This window comes from Phoca vitulina, unplaced genomic scaffold (assembly GCF_004348235.1).
Source record: "Phoca vitulina isolate PV1807 unplaced genomic scaffold, GSC_HSeal_1.0 scaffold123, whole genome shotgun sequence".
NCBI classification, from domain to species: Eukaryota; Metazoa; Chordata; class Mammalia; order Carnivora; family Phocidae; genus Phoca; species Phoca vitulina.
This window is the reverse complement of record NW_022589826.1, coordinates 175,862-202,585: the sequence shown is the minus strand read 5'-3', so window position 1 is coordinate 202,585 and position 26,724 is coordinate 175,862. Positions and strand designations below refer to the sequence as shown.

General features: G+C 45.1%; 1 pseudogene; it reads right to left on the bottom strand.

Moving 5' to 3' along the window:
* Nucleotides 1–1,611: 1,611 nt before the first annotated feature.
* Nucleotides 1,612–20,382, bottom strand: LOC116628558 (annotated as a pseudogene).
* Nucleotides 20,383–26,724: the final 6,342 nt, after the last annotated feature.

Below are 26,724 nucleotides of genomic sequence, written 5' to 3'. Positions count from 1 at the left end.
ACCCAGACTTTATTCTCCAATAGCATTCTCTATTAACAAGAACCAAGGCTCCTTCAGAAATGGTTGATACCAGATCTGGGTATAGGGAAGGTACAAGGTGAGCCTAAAACAAGTTATTTTGTTCAAAAAGCAAAAGCAAGCAGTCAAAATTAATAGAGCCATGGCAAAACAGAGATAGGAGCAAGACTGAAGACATCCACACAAGCCAAAGATGTGAGGAATAAGGGATGGATTTTTAATGAGGGGGCTGAAACACACTGACTCAGTAAAAATTCCTAAGTCCAGAGGTGCCTGGGGGGGGCTCACCTGGTTAAGCATCTGCCTTTGGCTCAGGTCATGATCTCAGGTCCCAGGATCGAGCCCCATGTCAGGCTCCCCACTCATCAGGGAGTCTGCTTCCCCTCTATCCTCCCCTCCCATGCTCTCTCTCTCAAATAAATTAAAGCTTTAAAAAAATAAATTCCTAAGTTCATAATGATACCAACACAGAAAACGTCCTAAAATCTCAAGTCGCCATTTAAAATGACTAATAAACCACTTCTTGAATTTGAACATTGGTAAATAAAGGGGGAAAACAAAGCATCAATCATGCATGACTGCTTACAAGGAAGTGACCAGACAGATGTGATGAAGGAAAGCTTCAGTACGAAGAATGCCAGTTAATAAAATAGAAGGAATAAAGAATTATAAAATCATCCTGTAACCCTTAATAAAATGGTTGACCCATACAAGGATTATCAAACATTTGTCATCTGTTGATGGGAAACCATTCGCATAGTGCCAAAGTGACACCACATCGTTAGCTACAAGGGGAAAAATTAGCTGTTCAATGAAGGGATCACACTGTCATGCCAAGCCAGTGATTTAATAGTGGGCCACCCAGGTATTAATGTCTCTTATTATCTAATATTAATTCTAGCCAAAAATGCTTAACTCAAATCCTTCAAGCCTTGAGATCTAATTTCCAGTTTATAGGAAATACAAGGTACGTGGGCAGCAAAGTAAGTGATACAATGAGGAAGCAATCAGAAAACTCCAGAGGGTGGGAAACTGGCCTCTGCTCATCTGAAAGTCTGGGCTATGGGAAAAAAATAGAAGAGGGGAACTGTTCTAAAGCAGAAAAGAATTAAGAGGCATAATGACCAGATACATCATGCTGCCCTGGGTTCTAACCTGAGTTGGACAGATCAGCTTTAAATACATTTTGGAGGGGTGCCTGGGTGGCTCAGTTAGTGACCTTCGGCTCAGGTCATGATCTCAGGGTCCTAGGATCCTTGGCCCACTCCACGCTCAGCGGGGAGTCTGCTTCTCCATCTCCCCCTTCTCCCCACTGGTGCTCTCCATCTCCCCCCACCATGGTGCTCTCAAATAAATAAATAAAATCTTTAAAAAATACATTTAAGGGCGCCTGGGTGGCTCAGTTGGTTAAGCGACTGCCTTCGGCTCAGGTCATGATCCTGGAGTCCCTGGATCGAGTCCCGCATCGGGCTCCCTGCTCAGCAAGGAGCCTGCTTCTCCCTCTGACCCTCTCCCCTCTCATGTGCTCGCTCTCTCTCATTCTCTCTGTCTCAAATAAATAAATAAAATCTTTAAAAAAAAAAAAAAAAAAACATTTAAGAAAAAATGAGACTATTTGAATTCAGATTGAATTTAGATAACATGAAAACGTACTGACAGAGGAAAGATCATTAACAAAATATCTGGTTATAAAATAGCACAGAGTATGACCTTTTTTTGGTAAAAGGTAGTGTGTATGCACATGTGTACACATATATGCATATAAATACATATGCACATAAAAAGATACACAGATATAGAATAAAAAGCCATCAATTATAATCTCTGAGTGACAGAACATCGTGCTTTATTTTCTTATGTTGCTTTTATGTATTTTCTAACTTTGTACAATGCATATATACTTCTCTGGTAATAATAAAGGGTAACTTTCAGGAAAGTCAGTACAGTTTTACAGTGTTAATATCCTATCTGTATCTACTGAAGGATGTAAGCATCAAAATACTTGAAATAACATTCGCTACTAGACCATATGTAGAAAATTCAAATATGGATATTTAAAACTGACCATGCTACTGAGGCTGCTCTGAAAGGACTTACTACCTTTTAATCATTATTACCCTAAATGTCACCTTTGTCATGTTCTTCAATAACCCTTGTCACAAGGAATTAGTGTCACACTCCAAAAAAAATTCAACTCAGAGGTCATTTCAGTCCAAATTCCCTAGAGAAATTCTTGCCTCACCTCCTTCCTCTGATGGTTGGGGCTCAGGTCCTTTGCCCTTGAACTGGATCACTGGGGGCTGAACCCATGTGTATGAAGATTCTTCATCTAGTGTCTGAAGGGTCACTGTCTGCAAAAGGATTTCCTGTTCCAGAGCATGGGCTCACACCTAGAGACAAGCAAATCATTAAGCTTTAAGGATATCAAGAATTTAACAGAGATTAAACCTCTGGAGGAGTCCACAAGAAATATTCTCCGAGAGACTAGGAAAAAGAAGTGAGAAACCAGGGCCTTATTTACCTTCTGGGGCACTGAGAAGCAGCCAGAAAGCAAAATTCGATCAGGTGTTGTTTCTGTCATTTCACTGTTGGCTGTGTGGTCTTGGCCAAGTTACCCAACCTCTCTGAACTTAGTTTTCCATGTGTGCAAATTGGGAATGATTTCACCTACTTCTTTGTTGCTGTGAGTTGAGTGACCTGTAAAGTAAGGAGCATGATGCTCCTCATTCTCTCTGAAATACAGAATGTCTTCAGTATGCTTGCTCACCATCCAGGAATCTGCTGTTCCCCGCCTTCCCTCTTTACTGGGCTGGCTTAGCAAGAAGCTCAGTTCCCTGCTGAATGCTGGGTTTTCCCACTGTTCTCTGAGTTCCACAACTGAGAATGTTTTGTTCCAAGCTTTGCACAACCATATCAGACCAGTGTCTTCCTACTTGCACATTTCTCTTTCTTTCCAGATCCTCCAGCATGGTCACTGCCTGCTCTCTGCTCTCTGGATGCTGCTCCCGCACCCAGGCCTGCAGCTCCTCGGGCAGGATGGTCAGGAACTGCTCCAGCACCAGCAGCTCTACGATCTGCTCCTTGCTGCTCCTTGCTGTGCGTCTCGGGCCGCAGCCACTAACGGCAGAGCTCCCGGAGCCGGCTCAGCGCCTCGCGGGGTCCAAGGGAACGCTGGTAGCAGAAGTGTTTGAACTGTTGCCTGAAAATCTCCCAAGCAGGGGGCTGGTCCTCTGGAAGGCTGAGAGCCTGATCCCTGGGGTGGTCCTCCTCCAACTCCACCTTCACCATCTCAGGCCCCTGCTGCTGACCCATCCGGCTTCGAACAACTGGCCAGCAGACTTCCTTGTGTCCACAGCCATCCTGCCTGGCTTCTGCTGGAGTGTAAACTGGACGCTTCTGAGGGCATTCTAGCGAACAGAATTTAAGGAGATAAATGGCAAAGCTGCGAAGAACCCACAAAAGAAGGAGGACCTGTAACCAGAGTAACTAGTTTTATTCATTCATTAAATCCACAAGTATTCATTAATAGAGGCCTCCCTTGTGCAGAAACTGTTCTAGGCTCTTGAAATACATTCGTGCCCAAAGCAAAGCCCCCCGCCCTCCTGGAGGTCGGCTGCACGCGGGGCGATCAGCAGATACAAGTATGAACAGCACGCGCGAGGTCCGATGGTGCCACGTTTTTGCAGGTGGGGCAGGGGAACGCGGACACAGCTGCGCGGGGACGCCTGCAAATCCGCGAGCGACACCAGTGAGGTCCCAGCCCAAAGCAAAACTTCCAAGGCTTACCCGTGGGCGCCGGGTTCTCCGGGCTCGAGTACTTGCGCCGCCACGGCCGGGAGAGCCGCAGTCGGGAATCCCCGTCGGAAAAACCGTGCCCTTTTCTCATGCGAATTTGGCAGGACGGAGGGCCAAGTCGCTCCCACGTCGCCCGCGGCCCGGGCTCGGTCCCCGGAGAGGCCCGGCATCCCGGGCAGGGTCCTGCGTAGGCGGCCCTGAGGCCGGGCCTCCGCGGGGCCTTCACGCCGGGGCCCCCTCGCCGCCCAGCTCGTCGGAGGCCCGGGCACAGGGTTCCGAGGCCGAAGCCAGCGCCGCAGCGCGAGGGACAGCCCCGCCTCCCGGAAGCGGCCGGTGGCTCCTGGAGGCCACGCCCCCCACGTCACTTCCGGCGCCTCCCGGAACACACGGAACAGGTTGGAAAAGCACACTGTACCGTTAAAAATATGAAGTCACTTTCATTGACGTACACTTCTATTTCTGTCCGTTGTCTGACATATTAGAAAATAAGTAGAATCCAGCATTTGAGACAAGAATGCTTGCCTTCCAGGGACATCCTGGGTGGAAGAGGGAGAATGATTTGATTGTTGAGCCCATCTAATAAAAACAGGTTATCCTTGTGTGGTCTGTAATATACTAAAAACAAATGACAACAGAAGCTCGACCTCACTGAAGAGATCTTCTCATCAGCTGATGCACTCTTCGGGGGTGAGCACACTCCAACCCGTCGTAAGGGTTAAGCTGCTTCCAGCTTACGCGCTCCTTCTTGCTGACCTAAGTCTGTAGCAGAAATAACCTCCTTCCCTTGGGATTTGCAGACCACTGGCCTGGAGGCGCGGACTAGACTCTCCCAGAAGATAAGGCCTGGCTGCGTTCGAAAATAGCCGTGAGTCCAGCAAGTCTGTTCAGGGTCATGTCACATATGAGTAACCTCCTGGACACCGGCTTCTCCCGCACGTAGCCCCCTCCCTTTCCCCATGCCTTCCCCTCTACAGCCTCTGGCTCGCCCTGGGTGGGGGCGATGGTCCATCACCAGCCGTTCCAGGATTTGCTCCTTTGTATGCACGTCTGGCTTCATCCACTGATGGCAACGTTCCTGGGGCTTGCTTAGAAATTCGTGGGGTCCAAGGGCCTCCTGGTAGCAGAAGCGCCCGAAATGCCAGCGAGAGAGTTTTCGGAGAAGATGCACGTTCCCAGTCTAGACTGCTCCCAAGCATGTACTTCTCTTGCAGTGTCACTATGTGCAAACCTTCCTGTTCCCAGGGAGTGTGGACGACAGGAGTCAGGGTTGCAGGCTGCGAAGGCTCAAGAGAAAACTCACTTGACTCACGGCAGAGTCGGGGTGAAGGCTCTGGACATCAGAACGTGTTGTAAACAGAATCACCTGGGCAGCGAAGAACTTAGCTAAGCCCGTTACCTTTATAAGATGGCAGCGATAAACCAAGCTGCACAGTTTAGGGACAAATCGTTGCCAAGGCTACGGAATCAAGTCTTTGCTGGGCGCCCGGAGCCAGGGAAATGCAGCGCGCCCCGCCCCACGGCTGCAAGAACTCCGGGCTCTGGTCTGCGGGGCGAGGCGCTCCCGGCAGCCGGGCTGGGCAGGCGGAGCAGAGGCCGCCCCGCATCCCTCGCCCCGACTCCAGCGCCCGTCCTCTCTCGGCGATGCACTGCGGGGCCCTGGGTCTTCGCCGGAGCCGGAGAGCAGAGCCTGAGCGCCGCAGGCCGAGCGGACGCGAGCACGCAGCTGGACGCCGTCGATCGCCGAGGAACCGGGTCCCCGAGAGGCTCCTTTTGTGTAAGAACCTGGAGGCTTGGGTTTGTCTAGGATGTGCGCTCTCGGCCCGCGCGGTCGCCGTCCCCACGCCCGCCTCTGGTTCTCGGAGCCGCTCGCGCGGCCGCCCCGCCACCTGCCCCGCGCGCACCCGGTCTCTCCTTGAGGGCAGGCTCGCGCCCGGCCTGCGGCCCCCGGACCCAGGCGGATTACTCCCCTGCTCCGCCCGGCCCCTTCCCCGCGTTTCCCGCGGGACGCGCACGGAAGCAAGGACCCCATCACTTCGACGCGAACAGCCGGAGCAACACGCTTTGGTAGACCCCGCTGCGCGCCACGGCCCTGGGACCGCAGTGCGTGGGACGCCCGCGGACAGCGCCGCTCCGGCGAGGGGCGTAGGCCGCGTTCGCGCCTCTCCCTGGGCGTCCGCCGTGGCGGCTTCAAGCTCCGACCTGGCGTGGCGGTGGCCCCGGTGGTGCGGGCAACGGCGGACGCCGCCGCGAACGGACATGGTTAGACGGGACTAACAGCGGGGATTGGTGGACGGGGCGCACCGGTGGGTGGGCCTCACCCAATCAGCTGAAGGCCTTAAGAGAGAAAAACAGATCTATCCCCAAGAAGGAATTTTGCTCCAAAACTGTAACGTGGAAATCCTGCCTGAGTTCTCAGCCTGCCAACCTGCTTAGCAGGTTTCAGACTTAGCAGCCCCCGCAATGGCCTGAGCCGATTCCTAAATAAATAAATAAATAATCATATTCTATTTTTCTGGAGTACCTTTACTGATGAAATTCATCCTTAAAGTCCTACTAATGCCCATACCCATTTTCTTTATATACCGTCCCAGTTCCTCCTGGCAGAATTGTTCCTTGATTTGTGTTCATTTATCTTTCCACTTAGATTATAATACATCGTGTGAATCCATATTTTACTTTTTGTATATACCCTTAAAATGCATGACATATATGTATGCAATGACTATTCTTTTTTTTTTTTTTAAAGATTTTATTTATTTATTTGACAGAGAGATCGAGAGAGAGCACAAGTAGGCAGAGGGAGAGGGAGAAGCAGACTCTCCACCGAGCAGGGAGCCCGACGTGGGGCTCGATCCCAGGACCCCGGGATCATGACCTGAGCCGAAGGCAGCCGCTTAACCGACTGAGCCACCCGGGCGCCCCTCTTTTTTTTTTTTTTTTTTAAGACTTTATTTATTTGACACAGAGAGAGACAGCGAGAGAGGGAACACAAGCAGGGGGAGCAGGAGAGGGAGAAGCAGGCTTCCCACCGAGCAGGGAGCCCGATGCGGGGCTCGATCCCAGGACCCCGGGATCATGACCTGAGCCGAAGGCAGACGCTTAACGACTGAGCCACCCAGGCGCCCCTGCAATGACCACTCTTTAAACACGTAACATCTTCAGAAATCTGTACTAGTCAAATCACCATGCAGAGAGCTGTTCTCTCTGCTTTTGAAAATGTTTGGCTGCAAAGGTCAAATTATTGACATTTACAGTATGTATTTATTATTTTCACTTAAGCTACATCAACAAATTATCCTACTTTTAAAACTTCCTCAATTTATGGTTTCCCATTGTTTTGCAAGCAACCTATCAAAAAGGCCAAAGACGGGGTGCCTAGGTGGCTCAGTCTGTTAAGCCTCTGAGTCTTGGTTTTGCTCAGGTCATGATCTCATGGGTGGTGAGATTGAGCCCACAATGGGATCCACACTCAGCGGGGAATCTGCTTAAAGATTCTCTCCCTCTGCCCCTCCCCACCGTGTACAATGGCTCTCTCAAATAAATAAATAAATCTTTTTAAAAAAGGTAAAAGTTGACTTCACCTTGTTTCTGTTTTCTCTGCTATTAAACATAAACGTCTTCTGAAGTCATTCTCCAGATAAGCAAATTCACATCTCCAGGGCCCAGTCACATAATGAGCTGGAGGGTGATGATGCCAATGAGGTCTGGCCCAATAATGCCAGATCTTAATTTTTCAAAATAAAATGGAAATCCCAATTTTTACATAAAATCTCTAAATTTTTTAAGTTGGCAATGAATTCTTAAAAACAACGAATGAGCTACACAAGTGTCTGCCAAATGTATCTGAACTTTTGGCTGCCAGTTTTCATCTCTGGCATAATTCCTACTGCCAAAAAGCTCAGTGCATCAGCACAATTCATGGGAGAATTCCTCCAGTTGGTTGAAAATTCCTCAAATGTACAGGTCTTCTGTGAAAGCCTATATTTTAAATTTCAAGGTGTCTAACTTCAGGGAGATTTAACGTTGTATCCACTTATCTCTTATTTTTGTCATATTTATTGACTTCCTTCTGGCCTGGAGACTTCAACCTCCCAAGTATTTCCTATCTAAGCCTTGAAACAGGGCAAAACAATAGAAGTACTCTGATGGCAGTAGGTATGAACAATTAGCACCTCCAGAGTTTTCTTGGTTGGTATTTATTCATACCATCCCCATAAAAATAAGAATATAGTGAAATACCCAATTTTTATATATTTTCTAATTTATAAACTTTTTAATTTCTCAAGTCTTAATAGTGAGAAGCATATTTCATTCAAGGTAGAAGACAACACCAATGCTTCTCAGACTGTTTATTCCAAGGTTGAAAAGATAAACTAATGCATAATGAGGACAGAAGCATCCAGAGGATTAGGGTGGACAGTGCGGGAGCTGAGCTTGAAACATCTACTGGTTTTTAGCATAAGAAAGTCACAAGGATGCAGGAGAAGCATTACAGACTGTGGTACCCGATGTCCCTTCAATCCCACTGCGAATATGTGATCAAGTCCAGCTGGAGTGCTGGATGGCCAAAGGAAATTCTGGGATTTTTTCCCCCCAGAGAAGAAATGTGTATCACTGAGATTTAAAAGTACAAAAAGAAGACATATGAATAAAGTACAGAGTTGAGGATACAAATATACATCATAACTCTTTGCCAAAAACTGTGCCTTTCCCCTAAGCTGACAAAGTGCACAGCAAGGACTAAAATTTCATGTGCTGCTTTGGTATCTTTGAGCCTCGAGGGGACCCAAAGGCATAACCAGGGGTTCTCCTGCTCTCGCTAGATACGCCTCCCACCCAGCAGGAAGTGCTCCCCACCTGACTAGTTCCACATCAACTAGACTGGCTGTACCCCACCTCATCCTCAACCTAAGATGTTTCACCTCCTTGCCTGCACAGAAAATTATTCAAACAATGACATCCTCCCAAGAAAACCAGGGGTCACCTCATCCTCTTGCTTCTACAAAGCCTGAATCCCAAAGCCCCCGTTTGTTCACTGGGCTCCCAAATGGCCCTGTATGGTGTGCCGTTCTCCTGCCCTGGTCTGTGTGACTGATAAGCTGCTGTCAAGCCCATCTGTCCAGCGTCAGGTGTCCTGTGTTTGGCCATCCTCAGAATACTGAGGTGGACTACCCCCTCACCAGCAGGGTGAAGGAGAGACAAACAAAAGGGCAAGCTATAGTCATTTTATTTTTTATTTCTTTTTAAAGATTTTATTTATTTATTTTAGAGAAAGAGAGAGCACTCCCAGAGGGAGGAGCAGAGGGAGAGGGACAAGCAGACTCTGCGGTGAGCATAGAGCCCAACGTGGGGCTCAATCCTACGACCCCGAGATCATGACCTGAGTTGAAATCAAGAGTCGAATGATCAACCGACTGAGCCACCCAATAGTCATTTTAAAACCTAATTCCTGGGGCACATGGCTGGCTCAGTCAGAAGAATAGGCGACTCTTGATCTTTGCATCATGAGTTTGAGTCGCACGTTGGGTGTAGAGATTACTTAAATAAAAACTTAAAAAAAACCACAACTAACTCCCTAGCTTACCCCTCATTTACAAGACTTTAAAAACAACATCACATTCCCCACTTATCCTTCTAAGTTCTCCTTTGCAGAGCATGCATACTAACGGTCTCAGTGGTCCTCTGTCCAAAACATGGAAGCCACTGTATCATCAAGATATTTAGGGTGTGATGATAGTGACTTCAAGAAGAAGTACAGACGGACCGCAAAGGAGACTGGAAGACCAGGAGAAAGAAACATTCACAGCAGACACCAGCAGTATGCGAGCAGTCTGGTCCCATGATGTTACCAGCTTCTTTCAATCTGATGTAGGATATTACAATCTATTCCAATTTGACTGCCTAGAATAATAATGAAATGGATATACCACATTCCCGGTTTCTTGAATTTACACACAGTGATAGGGTCTGTATTCATCATAGCTTTCTGAAGTGTTCAGTAAGTCCTGATTTATGATTAAAGGCTTTCTTACAATTAGGATACACACACAGACTTCTGCCCTCTGTGGATTCTCTGATGACGAACAAGGCTTGACCTCTGAAATAAGGCCCGTCCACACTCCTCACACCAATGGGGCTTCTCCCCAGTGTGGATCCTCAGATGCTGAGTAAGGCTGGTGCTCCCTCGGAAAGCTTTCCCACATTCCTTACGTGTGTAGAGTTTCTCCCCAATGTGGCTTCTCTGATGTTCCATGAGTCCTGACCTCTGACTGAAGGCCCTCCCACACTCATCACATTTGAAGGGTTTCTCTCTAATGTGGATCCTCAGATGTCCAATAAGGTGGGAGCTTTGACTAAAGGATTTACTGTACTCTTTACACCCATAGGGTCTCTTCCTAGTATGAATTCTCTGATGAAGAACCAGGCCTGTGTTTTGACTGAAGGCTTTCCCACATTCGTTACATCGATAGCATTTTATTTTATTATGAATTTCCTGGTGTGAAAGAAGGGCTGATTTATAACTGACAGCTTTCCCACATTGATTACATTGATAAGGTTTCTCTCCAGTGTGGATTCTCCAGTGATGAACAAGCTCTGAGCTCTGAGAAAAGGCCTTCCCACACTCCTTACATTTGTGTCATTTTACTCCTGTGCGGTTGACCTTTGCTGTTCTGATGTACCTTCATATTGAAAAGTTTTTCCACACCTTGCATCCTGGAAAACACCCAATGAATTCCTTTCTGCGGAAATCTGCTTTGGAGCTAATTCACCAGTCACAGTCCCGGTTTCACCTCCTGCTGGAAGAGCAAGTCAATTACTTAAATGCCACATGCCCCATATAAGGGTTTTAATGAAAGATTAGGGTAAATAATCAAGAACCATCATCCTAATGGTTTTTGACACTCACTGCACCTATGAGTCATAGAGAATAAAAATAAATAAATAAAAGCCTTTTGGGCCCTCACTGGGATCTAAAAACTCAAAATGGCAGGAAAGAAATGAAAATTTCCCAAGAATCTTCAAAAGGTCCCCCAATGTTTATATACCTTCCAGTTTTCACCCCCCTTTAGTCTTCCTACGCAGGATCTAGGCTGGCCTGTGACCTACTTCATTCAACAGAATGTGGTGGAAGAAAAGCTGTGTCAGCTCAAGAACAGAGACTTTACATGGGTGCATCTGCGTCTCTGAGATCCCTGAGTGACCGTGTGAGAAGTGTGGACAGTCTGCTGGAGAGACTGCAGGAGGAGCGAATGAGAACCTGAGGCTTAGCCGTCCCACAGTCTCACTAAGCGCAATTTTCTGGCCGTCTCCTGCTCAGGTATGAGCCAAGGGAGTAAAGTATTTTGGGCATCATGGTCCAGGAAGCCCCTGGCTAACTACAGCTCACCCCGGCATCACAAGCAGCAGAGAGACCACCCTGCTTCTCGTAGTCACCCTCAGAGCTGTAGGACAGAAAAGGGATGTTCCCTTCAGCCACTAGGTTTTGGGGGTGGTTTGGTACATGGAAATAAATAGCTGATCAGCCAGCCTTTGGTGATAGGACAACACCATGAGCTAGGTAACAGATATAGAAACTGGAACTGAAAACTTACATAAGTGGCCTATGATCACATGGCAGGTAAGCAGTCAAGTCTGGCCTAGAACACAGGTCTGTGGGAATCCAAAGCCTGTGCTCTTTGTTTACTACAGAGGAATAGATACTTCTGGTAAAAATGTCAACAGTGCAAAAGGTATGAAAGTAAAAAGTCCAAATCCTCATTTATCTTTCTCCATCACCCTGTGTCCCCCCTTCCACTTTCTTCAGCGGTAATCAGGGCAGCTTCGCAGTCTGTGTAATGCATCTCCTACTCTTCATTCAGCGGCTGTCAATCTGCGACTGCATTTATAGGAACTTTTCTCTCCCAGTATTTTCACACAAGTGCCAGCGATTTTTACATAAAGACACCCACTGAAGCATCATTTATAACAACAAAAATACTTGAAACAGCTTAAATGTACATCAGGAGAAGACTAGTAAGCTACTTATAACGTATGCATGCAACACAAAACTAAAGACGAATTAAAAGAATAAAGTAGTTCTGTGGATACGAGCAGTATAGTTTCTTCAGGCCGTACCCAGGCCACACACATCTACTGCGACCGAGTGACGGAACGAAGACCGTGGCAGCCACGACGTGACTACAATGTACAGGCGGGACAGCAGGGACGGACTATCTCGTGCAGCGCCGTAGCTGCAGCGCTTACTGCTGGACACACGGTTATGCTCAATGAACGTCTGACGCATGAACGAGTAACGTCCTGAATACTCTCATTAGGTTAAAAAAAAAAAAGCAAAATACAAAGTGATGTGTATGTGTGTTAAAATGTACCCAGATTTGTGTTAATCAGGGAGGCATGGAAAGCACTATCCCGAAGAAAGCTTTTGACTGTCACAGATCCCTAGCAACAGCTGTGACCTGTCAAGGAGGCCATGTAGGAAAGCGCAAAAGTCGGTCAGGAGGCAGAAGGGGAGAATGGGGAGGGGAGAGCATGGTCTAGAGCCTTTATTGGAGTTTTCCCGAGAAGGAATAGGCAAGGTAGCGTAGGTATGCTGAGATGGCTTAGGATTGGATAGTTTGAATAATTTTGGCAGGCTCTGGGCTGTAGGGATGTTCTCTAATGGTCCAATACCTGGCCCTGGGGTGATTTACAGCAGGAGAAATAGGGGCTTGGTGTGTGAGAGTTTGATAAAGGAGATGGCTAGGGAGTGGGCTCTGGATTGTTTGGTTTGTATATGAAAAGGGTGCTTGCAGGAGGCGTTCTCTGCTGTCTCTAGGAATCAGCTAGCCCTGGGAGGGGCAGTCTGACCAGGATCAAGGCCCCAAATGCCAGGGCATCAAGAATATAGAAAATAAGAAAAGTCAATACAGTATAATACTACTTGACCTAAAAGAGGGACAGGGGCTTGAAAAACACATAGGAAGATTTCAGAATATATATTAGAGAATGTTAACAGTGGTTAACTCATGGGAATGGAACTTTTATTTTAATTTTATGTCCTCTACCTACTACAATTAAAAAAATATAAACCACTACTATTGTTCTATAATAATAGCACTTTTAATAACTAATTAAAAAATATAATACTAGGACCCATTCTAGTAAATCTGTGGTAGATCTGGGCATCTATATATATATATATATATTTTAAGATTTTATTTATTTATTTGACAGAAAGATCACAAGCAGGGGGAGTAGCAGAGGGAGAGTAAGAAGCAGGCTCCCCGCTGGGCAGGGAGCCCTACATGAGGCTCAATCCCAGGATGCTGGGATCATGACTTGAAGCCAAAGGCAGATGCTTAACCGACTGAACCACCCAGGCACCCCTGGGCGTCTATATTTTTAAACAGCTCCTTGGTGATTTGGATTCACAGTTAGAATTGAAGACCACTACCATAACCAGTAAAAACTAATAAAAAACCAACCACATATCCCAATTCAAAATTAAATCAGCTCTGGGGTGCCTGGGTGGCTCAGTCGGTTAAGCCTCTGACTCTTGGTTTTGGTTCAGGTTGATATCTCAGGGTCATGAGATGGAGCCCCGAGTGGGATTCTGTGCTCAGTGCAGAGTCTGCTTGATATTCTCTCACTCCCTCTCCCTTTGCACCTTCCCCCTCCCCTGCACTAAAATAAATAAATCTTTTTTTTTAAAGATTTTATTTATTTATTTGACAGAGAGAAAGAGGGAGAGAGAGAACACAAGCAGGGGGAGCGGCACGCAGAGGGAGAGGGAAAAGCAGGCTCTCCGCGGAGCAGAGAGCCCGATGTGGGTTTCGAACCCAGGACCCTAGGATCATGACCTGAGCCCAAGGCAGACACTCAACCAACTGAGCCACCCAGGTGCCCCTAAAATAAATAAATAAATCTTTAAAAAAAATTAAATCGGCTCTGGATACGCTCACTTTTAAATAACCTTTTGGTGTTAAATTTATTCAATCCCCAGACATCATTTTTCTCACCAGAAATACTCCTTCCTAGCAGATGCTATATATGCAGTGCTTTAAAAAAACAAAACAAAACAAAAAACACACAAGATTCACATTTTAAGGCTTACCCACTCTCTTGCACAAGACTGTACTCCCAAGGATAGCACTTTGGCTGGACAGTCAGCAGCCGCTCTGCAAGGCTTACAAGTCCTACTCCCTTCCATAGTACTTCTTGTCTGTAGTGTGCACTGGCTTGAACCTAAGGATGTACAAGTAGAGCTGGGTTTATAAAATGATCAGAGAGGGCACCTGGGTGGCTCAGTTGGTTAAGCGACTGCCTTCGGCTCAGGTCATGATCCTGGAGTCCCGGGATCGAGTCCCGCATCAGGCTCCCCACTCAGCGGGGGGTCTGCTTCTCCCTCTGCCCCTCCCCCGTCTTGTGCTCTCTCTCACAAATAAATATAACCTTTAAAAGAAATCCCCTTGCTTACACATGCCCACTCTTTGCTGGTAGACCCTTGGTGCTCTAATAAATGAACGATGGATTAACCTTTTCCCACCTGTTGTCTTTTATCTCCAAGTTCTGTCTCCAGATCCTCCCGCACAGCCACCGCCTGCTCCCCGCTCCCCGGACGACATCCCCGCACCCGGGCCTGCAGCTCCTCGGGCAGGATGGTCAGGAACTGCTCCCGCACCAGCAGCTCCACGATCTGCTCCTTGCTGTGCATCTCGGGCCGCAGCCACTGACGGCAGAGCTCCCGGAGCCGGCTCAGCGCCTCGCGGGGCCTGGGACCTCCTGGTAACAGAAGAGTCTGAAGCGTTGATGGAAAAGCCCCTGATAAAGGCGCACGTTGCCTGGCTGTCCAGGCTTCTGCTCCCAAGAGCGGCGCTCCTCGTGGTGCCCCTTCACGACACTCAGCCCCTGTTCCCCTGCAGCGTGGACCTCAGGAGTCAAGGCTGCGCCGTCGCTCAGCTTGGGGGGCGTCTTGCACGACCACCGCTCAGGGCCGGAGTCGCCCGTCTTACATCCAGGAGTCAGGAAGAAACTCAGGATCGGAAGGTCCTGCGCGAGGAGCACCCACTATGAACACGGCAGAACAGCCAGGGCAGGCAGGGAGCCACACGACTCGAGGACGACTCGCCGCCAGGGTGACAGCGCTCCGGAGCAGCGTGCCAGCAGCCGGGTACCGTCCCCGGCAGGTAGATGGGAGTCACGGAGAACGTGGACCTGACGGCTGATGCACAAAAGCCAAGAAGCGACGTAAATCGCGTGTTAGAACCGCTATCGTGTGCGAAGAGGGCCACGGTCTCAGAAAGACACCGCAGAAACGTCGCGCGAGGAGCAGAGCACGTGAGCCACGCGCCAGGGCGTTCATTTGTCCCCGGACTGCCTCGGCCCCCCGGCGTGGGTCTCGGGACGCCCCGACGCGAGAGGAGGCTGCAGACCCTCGCGAGGTGAGGGCTGTCGTCCCGCTCTCGTAGGCCCACTCGGACGCAGCGTCCCAGGAAAAGCTCCGGGGCCTTTAGGAGACTGCTGTCACTCGTCAGGGGACAGAGGCACGAAAGCCCCACGAGGTGGCCACAGGGTGCGCGCGGGAGCGGAGCACCGGGCACCTGTCGTGCGGGCAGACCCGCGGGGTGACACGGAAGAACCCGGGTCCGGTTTGTCTGTCTAAACACAAAACAAGGGACAAGGCGTCACGGAGGCGCGTCGCCCTCCCTCGCGCTCACGTGTGGGGGAGCCGGGACAGCACCTCGGGGGCCCGCGCTCCCGCCCTCCCTCTGCCGGCTGGGCCACGGGGCCGGGGTGCTGCAGCCGGCCCGCGCGCGAGCAGCCGGAGCTCCGGGGACGGCCGCCGCAGGGGGGCGCACGCCTGCGGGACCAGCGCTCCGGCTAACCCCGACCGCACGCCTGCGGGACCAGCGCTCCGGCTAACCCCGACCGCACGCCTGCGGGACCAGCGCTCCGGCTAACCCCGACCGCACGCAGCGCACGGCGCCCCGCCCCGTCGCCAGGCTACTTCCGGCGCCCGTCTAGGAAGCCGGAGGCCCGTCCTCTCTATGGTCGCCGCGCTGGGCGGGGCCGCCTCCGTGCCTCGGTCCTCGGCCCGTCCCGCGGCGCGTGCGAGCCTCCCCGGCAGCCGACCCCGCGGACGCCCCCCGCCCGGTGCTCGCCTCCCGCTCTGCCCTCGTGCAGGGACGGGTCGACGTTCTCTCTGCACTGGGGCTGTGAGCTCTTTGCTGCGGGAGCACCAAACTTCGGCTCCCATTTCCCTCTTCACTCAACTAATGATGTCTTTGCTGAATAGTAGCTTTTTCTTTTCAAATTAATAGACTTTATTTTTTAAAGAGTACTTTCAGGTTTACAGAAAAGAGGGAGCAAAAAGGGCAGAGTTCCCCCGACGTCACCGCCTGACCATTCCCTCCGCCAAGTTTGCGGGTGGTGGTGACGTTTCGTGTTAGTAGGGCACGTCTGTTAAATTACGGAGCCGGCGCTGACGGCGTTTTTAACTGAAGTCCGCAGTGTCCGTGAGGGTTTACTCCTGCGGATTCTGTGGGTTTGGGAAAATACATGGACCAGCCATTAGAGTATCACACTAAAAATTTGCCTCCCCTAACAATGCCCTGTGCTGCATCTGCTCATCACCCCACTGCCGGTGCCCCACAGCTCTAGCAACCACTCATCTTTTCACTGTCTCCACAGGTTATGCCTTTTCCAGATTGAATTATAGTTAAAATCATGGAGTTTAAAGCCTGTTTAGGCTGGCCCCTCTCACTTAGCAGAATGCATTTAGTGTTCCTCCATGGATTTTCAAGGCATGATACTTTACATCTTATTATTGATTAATAATATTCCATTGTCTGGATATACCAGCTTGTTTATCCATTGACCTATTGAAGGAGATCTTGCTTGCTTCTAAGTTTTGTCAATTATGAATAAAGCTGCTATGAACATCCTTATGCAGGGTTTTGTGTGGACATAAGTCTTCAGTTCATCTGAGTAAACAAGGAATGCAATTCCTGGATCATAGAGTCAGAGAATGTTTAGTTTTGTAAGAAACTGCCCAACTGTTTTCCAAAGTGGTTGTACTATTTTGCATTCCCACCAGAAACAAATGAGAGTTCCCAGGGTTTCACATCTTCACCAGCAACTGATGTTGTCACTGTTCAGCAATTTAGCTATTCTACTGGTATGTCGTAGTATCTCATTGTTTTAATTTGCATTTCCCTAATGACATATGATGTGAAGCATCTATTGAGACGGTTACTTGCCATCTGTATATCTTCTTCGGTGAGGTGTCTATTTAGATTTTTGTTCCATTTTAAAATTGAGGTTTTCTTATTGTTGAGTTTTAGGAGATACCAGTCCTTTATCAGATATGTGTTTTCCAAAGATTTTCTCCAAGTTTGTGGTTTTTATTCTCTTAACTGTGTCTTTCACAAAAAGAAGTTTTTATTTTTTAAAGATTTTATATATTAGAGAGAGAGTGGGAGAGAGAGGGAGAATCTGAAGCAGACTCTGCATTGAGTGCAGATCCCCACACGGGGCTTGATTCCATGACCCAAGGTCACGACCTGAGCTGCTGAGCTGAAACCAAGAGTTGGAGGCTTAACTGACTGAGCCACCCAGGTGCCCCACCAAAAAGAAGTTTTTAACGTAGGGGCGCCTGGGTGGCTCAGATGCTTAAGCGTCTACCTTCGGGTCAGGTCATGATCCCAGGGTCCTGGGATTGAGCCCCACATTGGGCTCCCTGCTCGGTGGGGAGCCTGCTTCTCCCTCTCCTTCTATTGCTCCCCCTGCTTGTGCTCTCTCACTCTATCAAATAAATAAATAAATAAATAAATAAATAAATAAAATATTTTTTTGAAAAAGAAGTTTTTAATGTAATGCAGTAGAATTACTTTTATTTTCTTTTATGGATCATACTTTTGTTGTTGTCCAAAAAGTTATCACCAAATCCAAGGTCACTTAGATTTTCTCCTATATTATCTTTCAGAAGTTTAATAGTCTCAGGGTGCTTGGCTGGCTCAGTCAGTAGAGCATGATCTTGGGGTCATAAGTTTGAGCCTGACGTTGGGTGCAGAGATTAAATAAAACTTAAAAAAAAGAAGTTTAGGGGCGCCTGGGTGGCTCAGTCGTTAAGCCTCTGCCTTCGGCTCAGGTCATGATCCCAGGGTCCTAGGATCGAGCCCCGCATCAGGCTCCCTGCTTGGTGGGAGGCCTGCTTCTCCCTCTCCCACTCCTCCTGCTTGTGTTCCCTCTCTTGCTATCTCTCTCTCTGTCAAATAAATAAATAAAATCTTTAAAAAAAAGTTTAATAGTCTCATTTTATATTTAGATCCGCAAACCATTTGGGGTTCTTTTTTGTGAAATGTGTAAGATGTGTCTAGATTCTTTTTTCTTTCTCTCTCTCTCTCTTTTTTTTTGTATGTGGTTGTCCAGTTGCTTAGCACCATTTGTTGAAAAGACTATCCATTCTTCATTGATTGCTTTTTTCCTTTGTTAAAAATCAGTTGATTATATATGTGTTTATTTCTGGGCTCTCTATTCTGTTCCACTGATCTATTTATGTATTCTTTGGCCAATACCACATGTCTTGGTTTCTGTAGATTTACAGTAAGTCTAGAAGTCAGGGGGTGTCAGTCCTCTGTTGTTCTCCAATATTGAGTTAGCTATACGGGGTCTGTTGCCTCTCCATATAAACTTTATTTATTAATTTTTTTTTAAGATTTTATTTATTGATGGCACAGAGTGAGAGCGCACAAGCAGGGGGAGCTGCCCACCGAACAGGGAGCCTGATGCAGGGCTCAATCCCCAACCCTGGGATCATGACCTGAGCCGAAGGCAGACGTTCAACCAACTGAGCCGCCCAGGTGCCCTCCATATAAACTTTAGAATCAATTTGTTGGTGTCTACAAAATAACTGAGATTTGATTGGGATTACGTTGAATCTATCATTTAAGTTAGGAAGAACTGACATCAGGACAATATTGAGTCATCCTATCCATGTACATGGAATATCTCATTCATTTAGATCTTCTCTCTTCGCAATTCTATCAGTTTCTATCAGTATCTCCACACCTTTCTTAGATGAGTGTTAGCATGGTATATCTTTCTTCATCCCTTTACTTTTAATCTGTGTCTTTACATTTAAAGAGGGTTTCTTGTAGAGAACTTAAAGTTGGGTGTTGGGTTTTTTCTTTGTTTTTAATTCCCTCTAACAGTCTCTGTCTTTTAATTGTTATATTTAGACCATTTATGTTTAAAGTGATTATTGAGGGGCGTCTGAACAGCTCAGTCAGAGGAGCAGGCAACTCTTGATCTCAGGGTCATGAGTTTGAGCCCCATGTTGGGTGTAGAGATTACTTAAATAAATAAAACTTAAAAAAATAAGGTGATTATTGATATAGTTCGGTAATAGCTACAATATTTGTTACTGTTTCCTATTCATTGCTCTTGTTTGTTTCTATTTTTGTCTTCCACTCTTTTTCTGCCTTCTCTGATTTTAATTGAGCATTTTATCTGATTTCATTCCCCTCCCTTAGCATATCAATTATACTTTGTTTTTTGTCTCACAGTTCTTAGATATTCTTTTCTCTCCTTTTCATTCTTTTTTTTCCTCCTTGCATTTCAGTTTGGTAAGTTTCTATTGATGACATTTCTTCAGGCTCATTGGTTCTTTGGCATTGCACAGTCTATTGATGAGCCCTTCAAAGTATTCTTCATTTGTTACGGTGTTTTTTATTTTTGCTATTTCCTTTTCATTATTTCCTAAAGTTTCCATCTCTCTGCTTACATTACAAATCTGTTCTTTCATGTTTTTTACTTTTCCCATTAGAGCCTTCAGCATATTAACCATAGTTGTTTTAAATTCCTGGTCTGATAATTCCAACATCTTTGCTATATCTGAGTTTGGTTCTGATTATGGCTCTGTCTCTAAAAATTTTTTTATTTTGAGTTTTTTAGTAATCTACAAATGTGGGGCTCAAATTCATGACCCTGAGATCAAGAGTTGCTTGCATTACCGACTGAGCCATCCAGGCACCCCTGTTTTTTGTCTTTTAATATGCCTTGTTTTGTTTTATTTTGTTGTTGTTTGTTGTTTTTGAAAACCAGACAAGGGGCACCTCAGTGGCTCTTTTGGTTGAGTGTCTGACTTCTGCTCAAGTCATGATCCTAGAGTCCTGGGATTGAACCCTGCTTTGGGCTCCCTGCTCAGCGGGGAGTCTGCTTTTCTCTCTCCCTCTGCCCCCCCCTTGCTCTCTCTCAAATAAATAAATAAAATCTTAAAAAAGAAAGAAAGAAAGAAAACCAGACACAATACATTCGATAAAATGAACTGAGGTAAATAGGCCTTTAGGTAAATAGTGTGGGGTTTTATGTTTTTGTAGGTAGAAATTGGGTATTTATTTTTTGCTATAGCTGTAGGTATCAGAGTCTAAAGTTTGGTCTGGGGTCCATGTTTTTGCCTTACCTTTTGCTTCTGGGTTTCCCTATGGACTTCTTAAAGAGAACTAAGATGTATAGTTCTTCCAGTTGTATTCTCCTCTTCTTATGTAGGATCCCTATTAATGTGGTGATAAGGTGAGGGGTGAGAAGCATTCTAGAGTCCTATGATTAAGTTTCAGTCTTTTAATGAGCCTGTGGCCCTGGACTGTGACATTCACAAGTGCTTCTCAGTGTTTTTGTTCCCCTTCCCTTCCTTAGGTGAGGCAGGAAGGATAGAAAATCCTGGAGCTTGCTTTTTTCATTCCCCTACATGGAAGGATAAGAGGGGACCAGGACTGGGTATTCCCTGCCCCTACATGGAATAATATATTTTAATATTTTTATTGAGCTGTAATTCACATAACATAAAATTCACCCTTTTAAATAATTCAGTGATTTTTAGTATACTTACAAATGTGTGTTACCATCACCACAATCTAATTCCAGAACATTTTCATCATCCCAAAATAAATCCACACCATTAGTAGTCACTTCCCATACTTCTAGTCCCTGGCAAACACTAATCTACTTTCTGTCTCTGTGGATTTGCCCATTTTGGACATTTTGGCTCAGGTCATGATCCCAGGGTCCTGGGATTGAGCCCCGCATCGGGCTCCCTGCTCCACGGGAAGCCTGCTTCTCCCTCTCCCTCTGCCCCTGCTTGTGTTCCCTCTCTCACTGTGTCTCTCTCTGTCAAATAAATAAATTAAATATTTTTAAAAAATAGATCATATAAGGGCGCCTGGGTGGCTCAGTTGGTTAAGCGACTGCCTTCGGCTCAGGTCATGATCCTGGAGTCCCGGGATCGAGTCCTGCATCGGGCTCCCTGCTCAGCGGGGAGTCTGCTTCTCCCTCTCCCACTCCCCCCTCTTGTGCTCTCTCTCTCTCTCAAATAAATAAATAAAATCTTTAAAAAAAATAAAATAAAATAAAATAAAAAATAGATCATATAATATATGGCCTTTTTTGTTTAACTTCTTTCACTTAGCATAATGTTTTCAAGGCTCATCCATGTTATAGCAAGTATAAAGACTTCATTCCTTTTTATGGCTGAATAATATACCATTGTATGATTATGTCATATTTTGTTTATTCATTTATTCATTGACAGAAATTTGGATTGTTTCTACATTTTGGCTATTGTGAATAGTTCTATGAACATTTATGTACAAGTTTTTATTTGAACACCTGTTTTCAAATTATTTTGATATATAACTAGGAGTGGAATTGCTGGGTTATATGGTAACTCTATGTTTAACTTTCTGAGGAACTTCCAAAGGATTTTCCAAGGTGGCTACACCATTTTATATTTTCATCAGCAATGTAGGAGGGTTCTAATTTCTCCACATCCTTGTTAACAACTGTTACTGTCTTTTTGATTATAGTCACTTTAGTGGGTGTGAAGGGGTATTGCATGGTTTTGATCTGCATTTTCCTAAGGTAGAATAGATGATTTTCATGTACTTATTGTCCATTTGCATATCTTCTGGGAAGAAATGTCTATTCAAATCCTTTGGCCATTTTTAAATTGGGTTGTCAGTCTTTTTGTTGCTGAGTTGTAAGTGTTCTTTATATATTCTAGGTACTAAACCCCTATAAGATATATGACTTGCAAATATTTTCTCCTATTCCATGGGATGTCTTTTCACTTTGTTGATAGTGTTCTTTGAAGCACAAAGGTTTTTAATTTGATGACATCCAATTTCTTTATTTTAAATTGGTTTCTTGGGTTTCTGGTGTTATTGAAGAAATCATTGCCTTAACCCAAGGTCGTATTTACACCTGATTTCTTCTAAATGTTTTAAAGTTTTAGCTCTTATCTTTCAGTGTTTAATCCATTTTGAGTTAATTTTTTTATATACTGTTAGGTAGGGATCTAATTTCATTATTTTGCATGTAGATATCCAGTTGTCCTAGCACCAGTTCTTGAAAGACTATTTTACCCAACTGAATTATCTTTACACCTTGTCAAAAAAACCAATTTACTATAAATGCATAGGTTAATTTCTACACTCTAATTTCTATTCCACTGATCTACATGTTTATCCTTATGCTAGTACCTCTTAGTCTTGATTATTGTTAAAGAAAAAGAATATTCAGTGACACTTGTTAAAGATGGTAAGGGAGACTTTCTTCAGGACCACTGCAGTAAGTACAGGGAACACTACAATGGGATTTTACTGTGGTGGAGAAATATTGGGCTCAACTCTCAAAACAGGCAAGTGGGAAATTAAAGCCAAGGAGTAAGGTCGGGGTCAGTGGATGGAAAATTACTAAGAGGAAATATCATCAAGGGTGAGGAGGGTTCTGGCTAAAATGACCTACCAGAATTCTTGCTGAAGAGAGGCCAAGGTGATCAGACATTACATGGGATATGGTGGAAGATGAGAAACTTGATCAGCTGTCAAGAATGATCATATATGCAGAGTGATGAGGTTCTGGTTAAAATGACTTAGCAGGGTTCTTGCTAAAACTAGATTTTTAAAGGAAATGCACAGATGGGCCTAGGAGGTTTAGGAGCCTAACTTAAGTTTGATCAAGGAAAGTATCTTTGTTAGCAGTAAGTTTTGAAATCAAATATGAGTACTCCAACTTTTTTCTTATTTTTTAAGAAGATTGTTTTGGTTATTCTGGGTCTGTTACATTTCCATATGAAATTTTAGGATCAGCTTTTTAACTTTTGCAGAAAAAAAGCAGTTGAGATTTTTTTTTTTTTTTTTTTAAAGATTTTATTTATCTGACAGAGAGATACAGCGAGAGAGGGAACACAAGCAGGGGGAGTGGGAGAGGGAGAAGCAGGCTTCCCGCGGTGCAGGGAGCCCGATGTGGGGCTCGATCCCAGGACCCCGGGATCATGACCTGAACCGAAGGCAGACGCTTAACGACTGAGCCACCCAGGTGCCCCAAATAAATAAATTCTTTTAAAAAGAGAGACTATCTTAGTTACTTCTTGCTCTGCATTTCCATATAAATTTTAGCCAAAAAAAATGATGTCAGAAATTTGATAAGGATGGCTTTGAATATATAGTAAGGATTGGGGAATTAACATGGTTATCATATTCAGTTCTCAAGTTCATGAACATGACACATTCCTTCATTTATTTAAAAGTACGATTTCTTCGATGTCTCATGGTTTTCTATTGTGGTCTTGTGCAAAAGTCTGTATATACACATGTATGCTTATGCTCTATGATAAAAAGAATCATACATATATATGGGTGTTGATTTTACGATTACACAACATGACACAATATATGTGTACACATGTGTGTGTATTCACGTCACAGTATATACAAAGTGCAGTTGGGTTTTTGTATATCCATCCTGAATTCTGCAACCATGCTAAACTCACTTACTAGTTCTGGTAGCTTTCAGGGATAGATTCAAGCCTATTACCAACAGGCAATCATATCATCTAAGAGTAAAGAGTTGTATTTCTTCCTTTTCAATATTTTTACTTCATCTTCATGCCTTACTGTATAGACTAGACCCTCTAGTATAGTGTCAAATAGAAATGGTGGGAGCAGATATGCTTGCCTTGTTTTTTTTTTTTTTTTAAGATTTTATTTGTTTATTTGACAGAGAGAGACACAGCGAGAGAAGGAACACAAGCAGGGGGAGTGGGAGAGGGAGAAGCAGGCTTCCCGCAGGGCAGGGAGCCCGATGCGGGGCTCGATCCCAGGACCCTGAGCTACCCAGGCACCCCTGCTTGCCTTGTTCTTAAAGGGAAAGTATTCACTCTTTTTTAAAAAGATTATTTATTGATCTATTTGAGAAAGAGCAGGAGCGGGGGAGGGGAGTGGTGGAGAGGCAGAGGGAGAGAGAAGCCAACTCCCCACTGAGCAGGGAGCCTGATGCGGATGCCAGGCTGGATCCCAGGACCCCAAGATCATGACCTGAGCCGAAGGCAGACGCTTAACTGACTGAGCCACCCAGGTGCCCTGTATTCACTCTTTCTTCATTAAATATGATGTTAGTTGTAGGTTTTCAATAGATGCCCTTTATCAAGTTGAGATTTTCCCATCTGTTACTAATTTGCTGAGTTGTTGTTGTTTTACAACTGACAATTTATTAAAATAGTTGACTTAAACATCGCACTAGTGACTTCAACCTTCATTCCTGGTCAATAATGTCAGAAGTAATTTGCTTAACAATCTCAGGAGGACTGTGAATGTCCATGGGTTGCTTCTGGATTCTCGCTTGAAAACGATCCTGTCTTGGAGTCTTCACCACAGAGTCTTGGTAGGCATCTGAACTGATCCTTTTACTTTGAGATTCTTTCTCTTGGAACCTCTGATCAAGTCAGCACACGCCTCCAAAGATTTTACTTTGCGGTTGCTTAGGGTAGTTCTAATTCAGGGAATCATCACCTCTGGTTCTACCAGTATCTTTCAAGCCCTGGCTGCGGTGAGGCTTGTTCCTCAGTGACAGTGAACAGCTGGGAGTGAGGGGCAGGTAGTGAAGCCCAGGAGCAGTGGAGAGCAGGTCAACCAGAGCTTCGCTGCAGCTGCCACTGCATCTCCTGCAAGAGCTGAGTTTTGCTTTTTTTTAAGATTTATTTATTTGAGAGAGTGTGAGTGTGTGCGCGGCGGGGGTGGGGGTGGCGCAGAAGGAGAGGGAGTGAGAATCTTAAGCAGACTCCATGCTGAGCACAGAGCCCCACATGGGGCTTGATTCCACGATCCTGAGATCATGACCTGAGCTGAAATCAAGAGTCCCATGCTTAACAAACTCTGCCACTCAGGTGCCCCTTTTCTCTTTTTCTCAAGAGCTGAGTTTTTAATTAGTAATATATCTTGGATTTTATCAAATGATTTTTCTGTGTCTATTGAGATGCTATGATTTTTAGTCTATTAATGTTTAATTATATTATTTTGTTGTTGTTTTGTTTTGAAGTAGGCCCCCTGCCAAGCGTGGAGCCCAACGAGGGGCTTGAGCTCACAACAGATCAAGACCTGGGCTGAGATCAAGAGTCGGACACTTCAGCAACTGAGCCACCCAGGCGTGCCTAATTAAATTATTGTTTGAATATTAAGCCAACCTTGCATCACTGAGATGAACTTGACTTGGTCATGATGTATTACCATTTTTATGTATTTTTCAATTAGATTTGTTAAAATTTTAAGACATTTCTGTATCCATGTTCATGAGGGACATACGTCTACACTTATGCCTTTGGTTTTGGTATCACAGTAATGTTGGCTTCATATAGAGCTGGGAAGGAATTCCCTCTTCAATTTTCTGAAAGATTTTGTGTGGAATTGATAGTATATTTTCCGAAAATGTTTGATAGAATTCATTAGTGAAACCATCTGTACCTGCAGTTTTCTTTGTGAGAAGTGTTTTAAATTACAATTTAGATTTTTAGAAATAAAGGGCTATTAGAGTTACTGATTTCTTCTTGAATGAGCCTTTTTGTCTTTCAAAAAAATTTTCCATTTAACCTAGATTGTTAAATTTATTACTATGATGGTTTTTCATAACATTCATGTATTATCTTTTTAATATGTGTAGGATTAGTATTCCCTTCCTTCATTCCTTTTTTTTTTTTCTCTTAAGTAAACTCTACGCCCGAGGTAGGGTTCAAGCTCACAACCTCGAGATCAAGAGTTGCACGCTCCATCAACTGAGACAGCCAGGCACCCCCTTCCTTCATTCCTGATATTCATTACTTGAGTCCTTCCTTTGTTTTTCCAGATTTGGCTAACAGCTTATCTATGTTATGGCTGTTCTCAAAGAACCAGTTTTTAGTTTTATGTTGTTTATTTTTCTTCTATTTCATCTATTTTTTGTTCTTTAATTCTTCTGCTTAGTTTGTGTTTAATTTCCTTATCTTTTTCTAGTTTCTTAAAGTGGAAGCTATATTTGACACCCTTTTCTAATATAGATGTTTAGTGCTACAAATTTCCCTCTAACTAATGCTTTGGTGGCGTCCACAAATTCTGATATATTGTGTTTTCATGATCATTTGGTTCAAAATACTTTCTAACGTCTCAGGTTTTCTCTAAATTTGTGAATAGATTTTTTAAAAGTATATTTTACTGGGGCACCTGGCTGGCTCAGTCAGAGGACTATGTAACTTTCGATCTTAGGGTTGTGGGTTCGAGCCCCATGTTGGGTGTAGAGATTACTTAAATAAATAAAAATTTTTAAAAAAATATGTTTTACTATTATTGGATAGAGTGTTCTAGAAATGTCAATTAGGTCAAACTGGTTGAGGGTATTCTTCAAATCTTCTATATCTTTAGTAATTTTCTGTCTACTTTTTAAATTATTGGGTGGTAGTAAAATCTCTGACATTATGGATTTTTCTGTTTCTCCATGAAGTTTCAATGGTTTTTGCTTCAGACATTTTGAAGGTATGTTATTAGGTGCCTCAATGTTAAGAATTGTGTCCTTTCCGGGCGCCTGGGTGGCTCAGTCGTTAAGCGTCTGCTTTCGGCTCAGGTCATGATC